Genomic DNA, 9,510 nt, shown 5'->3' on the forward strand with positions numbered 1-9,510 from the left:
GTGTGTGTGTGTGTGTGTGTGTGTACTGTATATACATATACATAAAATTAAAAAAAATCTAAGTGCCTTAAAATTGTCCCCAGTCTCTATAAGAACCTCCTACCATTTCTAACACTACCATGTCAGCACATTTTCATGACAATGCTTCGTGGGAGGGGTGCTCTGTGGGTGGGAGATTGGCTTCAGACTGAGCTCCAGGGAGGAGCTTTGTGTAAATAGGCGGTGCTTTGTATCAGCAAGCATTTARACACCTCCACATGGCCATAATGGGAGATTCAAGGATTTCTTAAACATGAATGAATGAGTCAAAGCAACACTCTTATTGTGTTTTTGATGAGGGACTGACATAACATGATATAAAGCTCAAAAAAAGTTGATTTTGCATAATACCCCCCTACCCMCTTTAAAGCCGCTACAGGTGACCTGATGGACAAACTGTGAGTGCTGGAGAAGAACAAACGAATGAACTAAATAAAACGTTAAAGCAAGTCTTCAAATTACAGGGACAAGATTACAAAAACGATTACTGTCACTCCTGCCTACGTCTCGAGGACAAGAAGCACATTAACATCACACTCAAACGCTCMCAAAGACAAAACCAACACGCCCACGCAGTCTTCTCAGGATCTGCTGCTGGGATTTTAGTCCTACTTCAGGAAATCAATAAACTCTGCTGCCACTTTTCAAGATGTTCCTCAGATTGCGCTTTACTATTAACACAGATGTGCTGTCAGTGCTCTGAAATATACACACACACACAGCAATGTGAGGTTGTGTGTGTTCATGAGAGAACCACTGAGGCTGCATCATCATTTCTCACAGTAAAATAATAAAACCACTCAGAAAGCAGACGAGGAGCAGAGATCCCTGCACACACAAAACAGACACAAGCAGCCTCAGTTTTTAATAAATGCTGTGAAACTGCAAGGAAACTTTAAAAAAGTCAGATTTTTCTTCATTTTTGTCTGACACTGTTTTCTGACTGTGAAGAAGATGCCATATTTTGATTCAGGTTTGATTATAAAAGTTTGTAGTTCAGTTATCAAAGCAATAAAATATGTTTAGCTATCATCACAAAGAGAACTCTGTGTTTGATTTACCATGTATTAGMTCTAAGTAAATATATGAGGGTAATTAGCATCGTGGCAAATCTATGTGTGTTTTGCTTGTTTTGGATTCATCATAGTTGTCTGCAGCGATTAGACGGCCCYACATTCAGYCTGATTAGTTASSGATGTTCCATCTCTGCGCCGGTGTTGTACATTTAAAGTCTCTCTGAAATAAGGTTTCATTTATTTATGTTTGAAACTGAGCAAAWACAGAATAYATTGGTCCTGTTTCATTCTGCAACACAAAACAAATCAATAATAAAAACTSTAAAGGCACCATTTGTGATTAARMCATCAGGCGACTTCTGGTCACCWGTATATTACTTTCAGTTTTTACTGGGTCTGTCACATTAACAGTAGGTGTCAGGGAGGTTTGTCTCTGCAGTAACTGGACCCCCACAGAGCCCCGACAGGGTGGATAATCGCAGGAGGAGGTGKAACAGCCTCCTGTGATGAAGCTGAATTATTCAGGTGACATCTTCACCTCAGGCAGGAATATGTGAGGCCATTCGTTTGCAGCTCTGTGTGCTGCGAGGCTTCAGGCACCGTGGTTTGCAAAATATCAGGTTCACCAGAGTAATTTAAACTCGTCAAASTCCTCGCTGGACTGTAAGACAAGTATCTGAGCGCTGATCCCTAACTTACATTTTTATTCATGCTTTTGTTTGTGCATTCTGTCTGTGTGGCTGATAAATCTGAATAACTTCTGTCAAGATTGTTTTTAAAAAATGGTAAATCTGATGGAACATTTTGGATTATCAGACAATAAGTCTGGAAACAAAAACTCTTATTTTGTATAATTAATTAAATTCATTCAAATATTTATAAGTTGATTTGCTACCACATTTCATTAGTAGGATACTTTTATTTATGTATCTGTCACAAATCTGGCATTGTTTGTTTCTAGTCCCAGATTTTACAGATGTACTTTGCTTTCTTGTCAATTTTTGGTTCTTTTGTTTTCTGATCTACGTCAACATTTGTTTGAATCAAACACTTGTCTATTTTCTCAGGTCCAAAAACCACTAAAAAAAGACAGAAGAACATATTCACACAAATCCTGCATTTGTCCCCTTTACTCTTATTTATACATATGCAATAAGTTACATTTATATTTTGGTAGCATAACTTTGCAAAGTTCTGACCAAACCTGTTTGAGAGAAAAAGCTTTGGATAACTCAAAGCAGTGTTTTTTTTAGAAGTTTGGCTTTGTGGAAATATGTTAAGAACAATTAATATCTTACCTGTTGCGGATAGCTCTTTGAATAAGACCCATTTGAGGYATGCTGTTTTCATTTACCACAACGTTCCCTCTCTTTAAATCAGGAATGTCATATTTRTGAATGTAAAAGCTTTCTGTTTGCATAAAAATGACCCTTATTAAGATGAAAAAGTGTGTCTGCCTGTTCAGTCATGCCCTCACAGCAGTCAGGATGAGAGGAAAAAAGAGGACAGGGTGGATCAAAGCAGTTCAATTACAAAAAAGGATCAATAGTCTGATAAATAAAACAATTCCTTTCATTTTAAAGCCCAAAACTGTTCAATTTAGTGATTATGTACTAGGTATGCAATAAAAATTTTGCACATATGTAAYTGAACTCTTAAGCTTCTGAAAAGGCCATTTTATTGCCAGCAGTCCATATTATTGTACTGCCTATAATCACCGCCGTGTTTTTTTCTATAAGTAGACCATCATTTAATTATGAACTCAGTTAGAAAACAGTGTTTTCCTCATTCTCACTAAACAAGTTTAGACCCAACCATCTGTCCATTTTCAGCATCTTTTCTTGATCGTGATAATATAGCAGGGAGACAGAGAGAGAGAGAGAGAGCACAGAGGGGGGAAAWGATGAGAGAAAATAATGATTCAAGAAGTGGGCAAACTGCAGAGAACAGAGGATCGAGTGGAAGTGATGAGGAGGAGAAAGAAAAAAAGGGAGTGAGGAAGTGTGTGAGTAGGTATCAGGAGACGTCTTGTGCTGKGAATCAGGTCTTAATGGGAAGCAGAAACAGTTTTCATATGCTTATAGAATCTATTCCTGGCAGTTAAAACTCATTACGTGATGCAAGCTTCAAACCTGAGCCAACAAAGYGTTCGGAACATATTTCTTGAGATAAGTGTGCCTTTTTTTGATGACCTTTTAGCATTTAAACATGTGTTTCAGGCTTTCCCTCCCTGCTCCCTGGGAACCCTGAAAACAAATAAATCAATCCTCAATCTTTGACGTGTCTCGATTGCACTCTGCAATTATTTCATCTTGTCCTGTTTCATTTGGGCTCGCTTGCTGTCTCCGCTCCRGCAATGAAGACGTCAGTCATTTCTCTTCTTTGTGTTTTCCTCTCATCTCTCCCCGTCGTCTTCTTCCCTCGCTCTGTCATTACTGTGAATTGATTTGAAAGGCCTAATGTCTACGGGCTGCCCATTGACTCTTCTGATCAATAATGAAATTGAGATCCCTTCAAATGACGATGRGAAAAAATTGAGCCTGCTGAGCAGAGCGGTGTTATTCAGCCCCTCGCAGAGCCGCGGCTGCTTTTTAGTGGCTTTCTAATAGTTGAATGTACTTTTACAGTCATTTGTGCATCTAATCATCTGATGACGAAAGTGATGTTGTTCAGACTCCAGCTTCCTCCAAAGAAGACAAGAAGTTTGGCYTCAGGTTGTAAATAAATGAATTTTCTTGTCCTGGAAGTTTTCAAGTTAACCCATGGTTGAAAATCAGCTGAAGAAGAATTTGTCTCTTACATATTTGGAGAAATCTGTAGAAGCACAATTATGAATTCTTAGACACAGACTTCTTTTTGAAGCTTGACTCATTTTTTGTGACTCATCCTCACCTCAAGAGTGAAACTGTAGCGTTAACAGCAGAACTGAAATTGTTTGGAACACCCCKTCMTCCTCTTTATTTTATTTTTATTTTTTCAAATTGATACGTGTCATACACAAACAAACAAAAAGCAACGTCAATGAAACTAGGCATCAAATAACACTTTTAAAAACGTGATTAGGCTGCAGTTATTTCTTCAGCAGACAAACAAATCTCAGTCTCAGCTGCACCCAGTTCCTTGCATCGGATGATTACTTTTCATTATTTTTGTTCTGTTTTCAATTTTTGATTTATTTARCGCACAGATAAACAAACATTATCTAATTAGGCATCAAAATGTTATTAATTAAAACAAAAAAAACACAAGGCTTTGAGTTTGCAAGTGATGTTGGAGCATCTTTTATGGATCAATCCTTGATCTGTTTTCCTGTTTCCTCCCATCAGCTTTTGTGTTCCACCGACTTACATAATTTTAATTTAATTTACTGTTATTTTACCAGGCAAATCCCATTGAGATCTCTTTTTCAAGGGTGGCCTGGGCCTGAAGGCAACCTATTGTACATGTTTTTGTGTTGTGGGGGAAACCGGAGGACCCGGAGAAAACCCACGCAAGCATGAGGAGAACATGCAAACTCCGCACAGAAAGACCCCAGGTCCGAACCGGGGATCGAACCCAGGACCTTCTTGCTGTGAGGCGTCGGTGCTAACCACTGAGCCGTCGTGCCGCCTAAACAAATAACCCCTGTGTGCTCCTGAGTCTCCTGCGATATAAGTCCTTTTCAAACCTAAACTGGTTTTTGAAGTCACCTTTTAAAAAAGTAATAAATACATGACATTTTATGAAGTAGCTCCATTTCTGAAGAAAATGATCTTTTTTCAGGTCAGCTAATGTCATCTGTCAATCAGACATGAGAACATTTCAGAAGACTTCATGTTGCTTCTGGGTCCCAACTAGTTTAGTTTGAAACACAACTGGAGATATGCTGCTTTAACAACTGTGTTTGCGTTACAGTTTATGAGAGTGACACAGAAAATACTTGTGCTGCAGAGGGTCTGAATACAGAAGAGTCTGGCATTTGTGATGGTCAGAGAACAAACTCTGTTGTTGTGTGTTGTAAYACAGTAAACCTGTGGGTGTCTGGTTATAAAGATCAGGAGTGTAAAACTCATTGCCTCTGAGAGCCTCGTGAACATAACATTTCATGTTTAACTTCAACTAAACACAAAATGTTCCTCATCTCTTTGCTACGCCTGAGCACAAACCGTCACTGAGCTCTACGTGATATTTTGTACATAGGAACAGCATTTTAACACATCCTCTAATAAATACTGAAAATTACTACATGTACTACTGACTAAATGTGAAGTAAATAGTTCAGAAATACTATTAAAAGTAAAAGTAAGTGAGTTTTACTCAATGTTGAGTTGTCATAAGTAGCTACCCTCTTGAATTTTAAACTCTCCAGCTTTCCAACAGGGAAATCCCACTAAAGGGGCATTCCAGTTTAAAAGTACTACTAGTAAGTGGGAAATTCCTGCTTCCCAGTACAACTGGACCATAACAAAAACAGCAGTCAAAAATGTAGCTAAATGTAGATTTTACCTGGTGAATTAAAAAAAAAATCCTGTGGACCTTCACCTAGTAGTGGGATGCCATCTTTTTTGCAGGTAAAATAATCAACATGCATTATGGGGGATGTAGTTTATGGTCAAAGCAGCTTATCTTGAGCCGTTAATAAAGGGCTACTCAACGAAATTGCTCAGGGGAGCACAGATATTCAAAACCAACAGCTCAGAGGCCGGACAAGAAATGTCTTTCACTTTTAAACTGTTTATTTTGTTGCATTTAATCATAAATGTAAAGTTTAGAGTGGATTTACACACATTCATGTGTGCCACAAATCAGTTAAATGTAACTGCAGGAATTACCTGTCAGATGATGTGCTGGCTACAGCCTCATCTCAACTATGTCTTTATTAGGTAAAAGTGAAATTGTGTTACCTGCCTATAAACATGTCAGGCTCATTATTGTGTTATAAGATAAGCCATGAAAGATAAATGAAATGATTCATTTTTAGGTTTTGTGAAGTGATAACTTGTTTGAGGGGGGAATCTAAAAGTACATTAGCACATGTTGGCAGAGCTTTGACATCAGCTTAGTGTTCAGTATAAACATATATTTGTCAGGACGTTTGTGTGAAATGTGTTGCATTGATTTTTGATGGGCTGGTTTAACACAGCTGCCGTGTGCGTTCAGGTGTGACACCTTTTCTTTCTCAGGCTGGGGCTTTTATATTTACCATTACGCCACTTTCAACTCTGGATGCTACAAACTTAAGAGATGCGGTGAACAGATGTAACACACACTTCGGGTGTGTGTTTCACAAATCTGGGATGGCTTTATATATAGTCTCCTGGCAGAACTCATTTACAGCCTCAGCAGGTAGCAGGTTTCAGCTGAAAGACTTAACCAAAAGTCACTTCACTACTACTTGCCAAACAAAAGCAAGGCAAAGACAGTGTCTCCGGGAGGTGGAGAACATGAAAGAAAAACACTCAGCTGCAAATAAAAAGGGACTTTAAAGAAAGCTTGTCGGTGAGAGGAGTGAATCCTCGGGATCCTGGTTTTGTCTGAATGAATTGCCTGAGCGTGATTTAAATTTGCCAGATGTGAAAATGTGTGTCTGGTTGGGAACATATTCACAATTACACTGAAAATGTGTCAAAGGAGCATTTCTTTCTTTTTTTCTTTTCTTTTTTTTCCCGCTCTGTCTTACTCACAGCAAACCCCAAGAATGCAAAATTACAGCTCTGCAGCTGTTTGCAGATTACTGTCACATAAAAATGAACACCTGTTACTGAAGGCTTTGCCAAAGGAAATCCYATTTTATAAATAAAGTATTTCTGCATCAGTTACATTTCTATCATTTTCGCATTTTTCTCGACTTTCTGATGCTCTGTCAGGTTTTCATGCAGGCACACAGATACATTTAGTGCTCCTAATCTTATCAGCCCGGGATTTTTTTTCTTAATTTTTTCATTTATGTTTTTCACCATTCCCATGGAGGGGAATGCATGTATTTTGTCTGTAAAACTGAGGTAACATGATCCTAATTTCCATTCAGCAAATCCTTTTAAAAGAAACTACCATGGCACAAAGACTGTGGGGGTGCTAGGAGTTGTTTCTCTTTTTTCTGATAGGGGAGGGTTATAGGTTTTCTGGAAAAAAAGAAGAAAAAAATAAYRTTCTGAGCAGAAAAGCACTATTAGATAACAACATGTAGCTGAAGACTCAGGCTTTCGTTTGCAGCTTTGTTCAGATTCAGATTTGTGTCCATGTGTGAGTCATGTGAACATTGGGTCTAAATGAAATGAAATGCTTTTCAGTAAAAGATGATAGTTGCTCATAATTGTTTTTGGGCTGACAAGGCACATTTTTTCTTTTTTTTACTAATCACCGATAATGATTGAAGGACTGAAGATTATTGCAGTTTTCTGAATAAACKTGTACACCCTGTGTTTAAACAACACTTGAGATGCTTTATGAATGAAAGGATGAATGTCACGTGTGCAGCGCTGCAAAATACCATAAACAAACACTCTAAATAACTGACAGATTAAGATATATATGTTTTAATTTTTGCAATTATTCATTTTGCTCGTGCAGTTATTGATTGCTGAAATTTGAAGTGCAATCTCTCCTGAGGGTTTCATGCACAGATGGTCTGGTTCTAATGAAGGAGACAAACGAGCCAGATGCTGTCTCACTGTGTGACTCAAGGTCCTGTGTGGGTTTTTTTTTTAAATTTTTTATTTTTTTGTTTTTGGAAGGAATTCAAGGAAGATTTTCAATTGATAGAAAAGAAAAAAATATTGTGCTGCTTTAGTTGTTTAAAATKAATATTTTGCAATGCATACTTTGGCAGGAATGCATTTCAGGTTGACAGTGAATTCATTTACCTGCAGAGGAAATTATTGTTAAAAAGAYGCTGAACTTAAGCAGACTGATTTCATTATTTTGTCTGAGCATTTACAGTATATAAAAAAATCCAGTTATACACAGTAAACCTTGGTGCTTAAACAACGTAAATCACACAAACAGAAAAGGAAGCACTCTGACATAAAACTGACTTACATCTGCTGCTTTTATTTTCTTTATTAAGCTTCAGTGTTTGGTTTGTTAACCATTTTTGATCCACTTGCAGTTCTGTATATTTTGACATGTCCTGAGTGTTCTCTTGGCTGTCATCCATCATATTTTTCCCTCTCTGTCATTTCGTCTCTTCCTCCCGTCCCTCCATCTGTCTGCCTCTGTGTGTTTACGTCAGACCATATCAGCGTGTGGCAGTAAGACATTAGGAAGAGATAACACCAAACTGTGCTCGTTTAAAGAACAATAATCATTTAGACAGGAAGATGGTTTGTTTGCCATACAATCTCAATTGGACAAATTGACACAAATTGCAGGTTTAAGTGCAAAATTTATTATTTTGTTCCCTTTAAAATCTTTCAAAATATCCATTAAAACCTAATATCTCAAAAAAGTTTTACCATGAATGTGTCCAAGCAGGCATCCATTTTCTGTGTAATGCTCAGCATGTTGTTCTGTCCAGTAGAGRGCAGCAGAGTCACCTGAAGTTGAGTGAAAATAGAAAACAAATRCTTCTTTTCTCTTCTCTTTCAGGGCAAAAGTGTTCAGAGGAAAGAAGGTCCTTGGAGATTACGACATCAAAGTGGAGCAGGTATCATATTGATTTTTTTATAGCTATGATATTATTGGGATAATTACAAAACTGTTAAAAGGGATGATTAAACTGACATCCTGTTCGATAAAACTCATATAATTATGAAGACTGATCTACAAAAATTCTGCTTCTGAACAGGATGAGTTTGTTTGAGTTGTTATGAGTTCAGAAACTTCAGTTTGTTCGATAAGATTTAATTCGGACTTTTCRTCTAACATCTGAAAAACTGTTATCAGCTCCAAATGTATTTCCAAACTGTTTTCATCAAATTACAGACAAATACAAATTACCGTGTTTAGATTTTATTTATATGAAAACACTTATCCCTAAAACTATAGCAGCATATTGCTATTCCTCCCTTAAATGGACAGATTTAGAGCTAAAGCTTTGTGTGTCACAGCTGAGTATTATCATTATCCAACACACATTTTAGATGAAAAATATTTTTGCAACTCCTATGCCTAAAACCTTGGAATAGCCTGTTGGAGTCAGCTGTTTGTTAGCAAAATATCTCTTAAACCACTAAACCATGGAGGAGGTCCTGCCCCAGGAGGAGTTTATACTCGGGGTCTTGTTCACGAATGAGGGAAGAACGGAGCGGGAGATCGACAGCTGGATTGATGCTGCGTCTGCAGTGATGCGGGCGTTGTACTGGTCTGTCGCGGTGAAGCCAAGCTGAGCCAGAAGGCAAAGCTCTCGATTTACCAGTCGGTCTACATTCCTACCCTCATCTATGGTCACGAGCTTTGGGTAGTGACTGACAGAACGAGATCGCGGATACAAGCGGCCGAAATGAGTTTCCTCTGCAGGGTGTCTGGGCTCTCCCTT

Source organism: Austrofundulus limnaeus, unplaced genomic scaffold (assembly GCF_001266775.1).
Source record: "Austrofundulus limnaeus strain Quisiro unplaced genomic scaffold, Austrofundulus_limnaeus-1.0 Scaffold15, whole genome shotgun sequence".
NCBI classification, from domain to species: domain Eukaryota; kingdom Metazoa; phylum Chordata; class Actinopteri; order Cyprinodontiformes; family Rivulidae; genus Austrofundulus; species Austrofundulus limnaeus.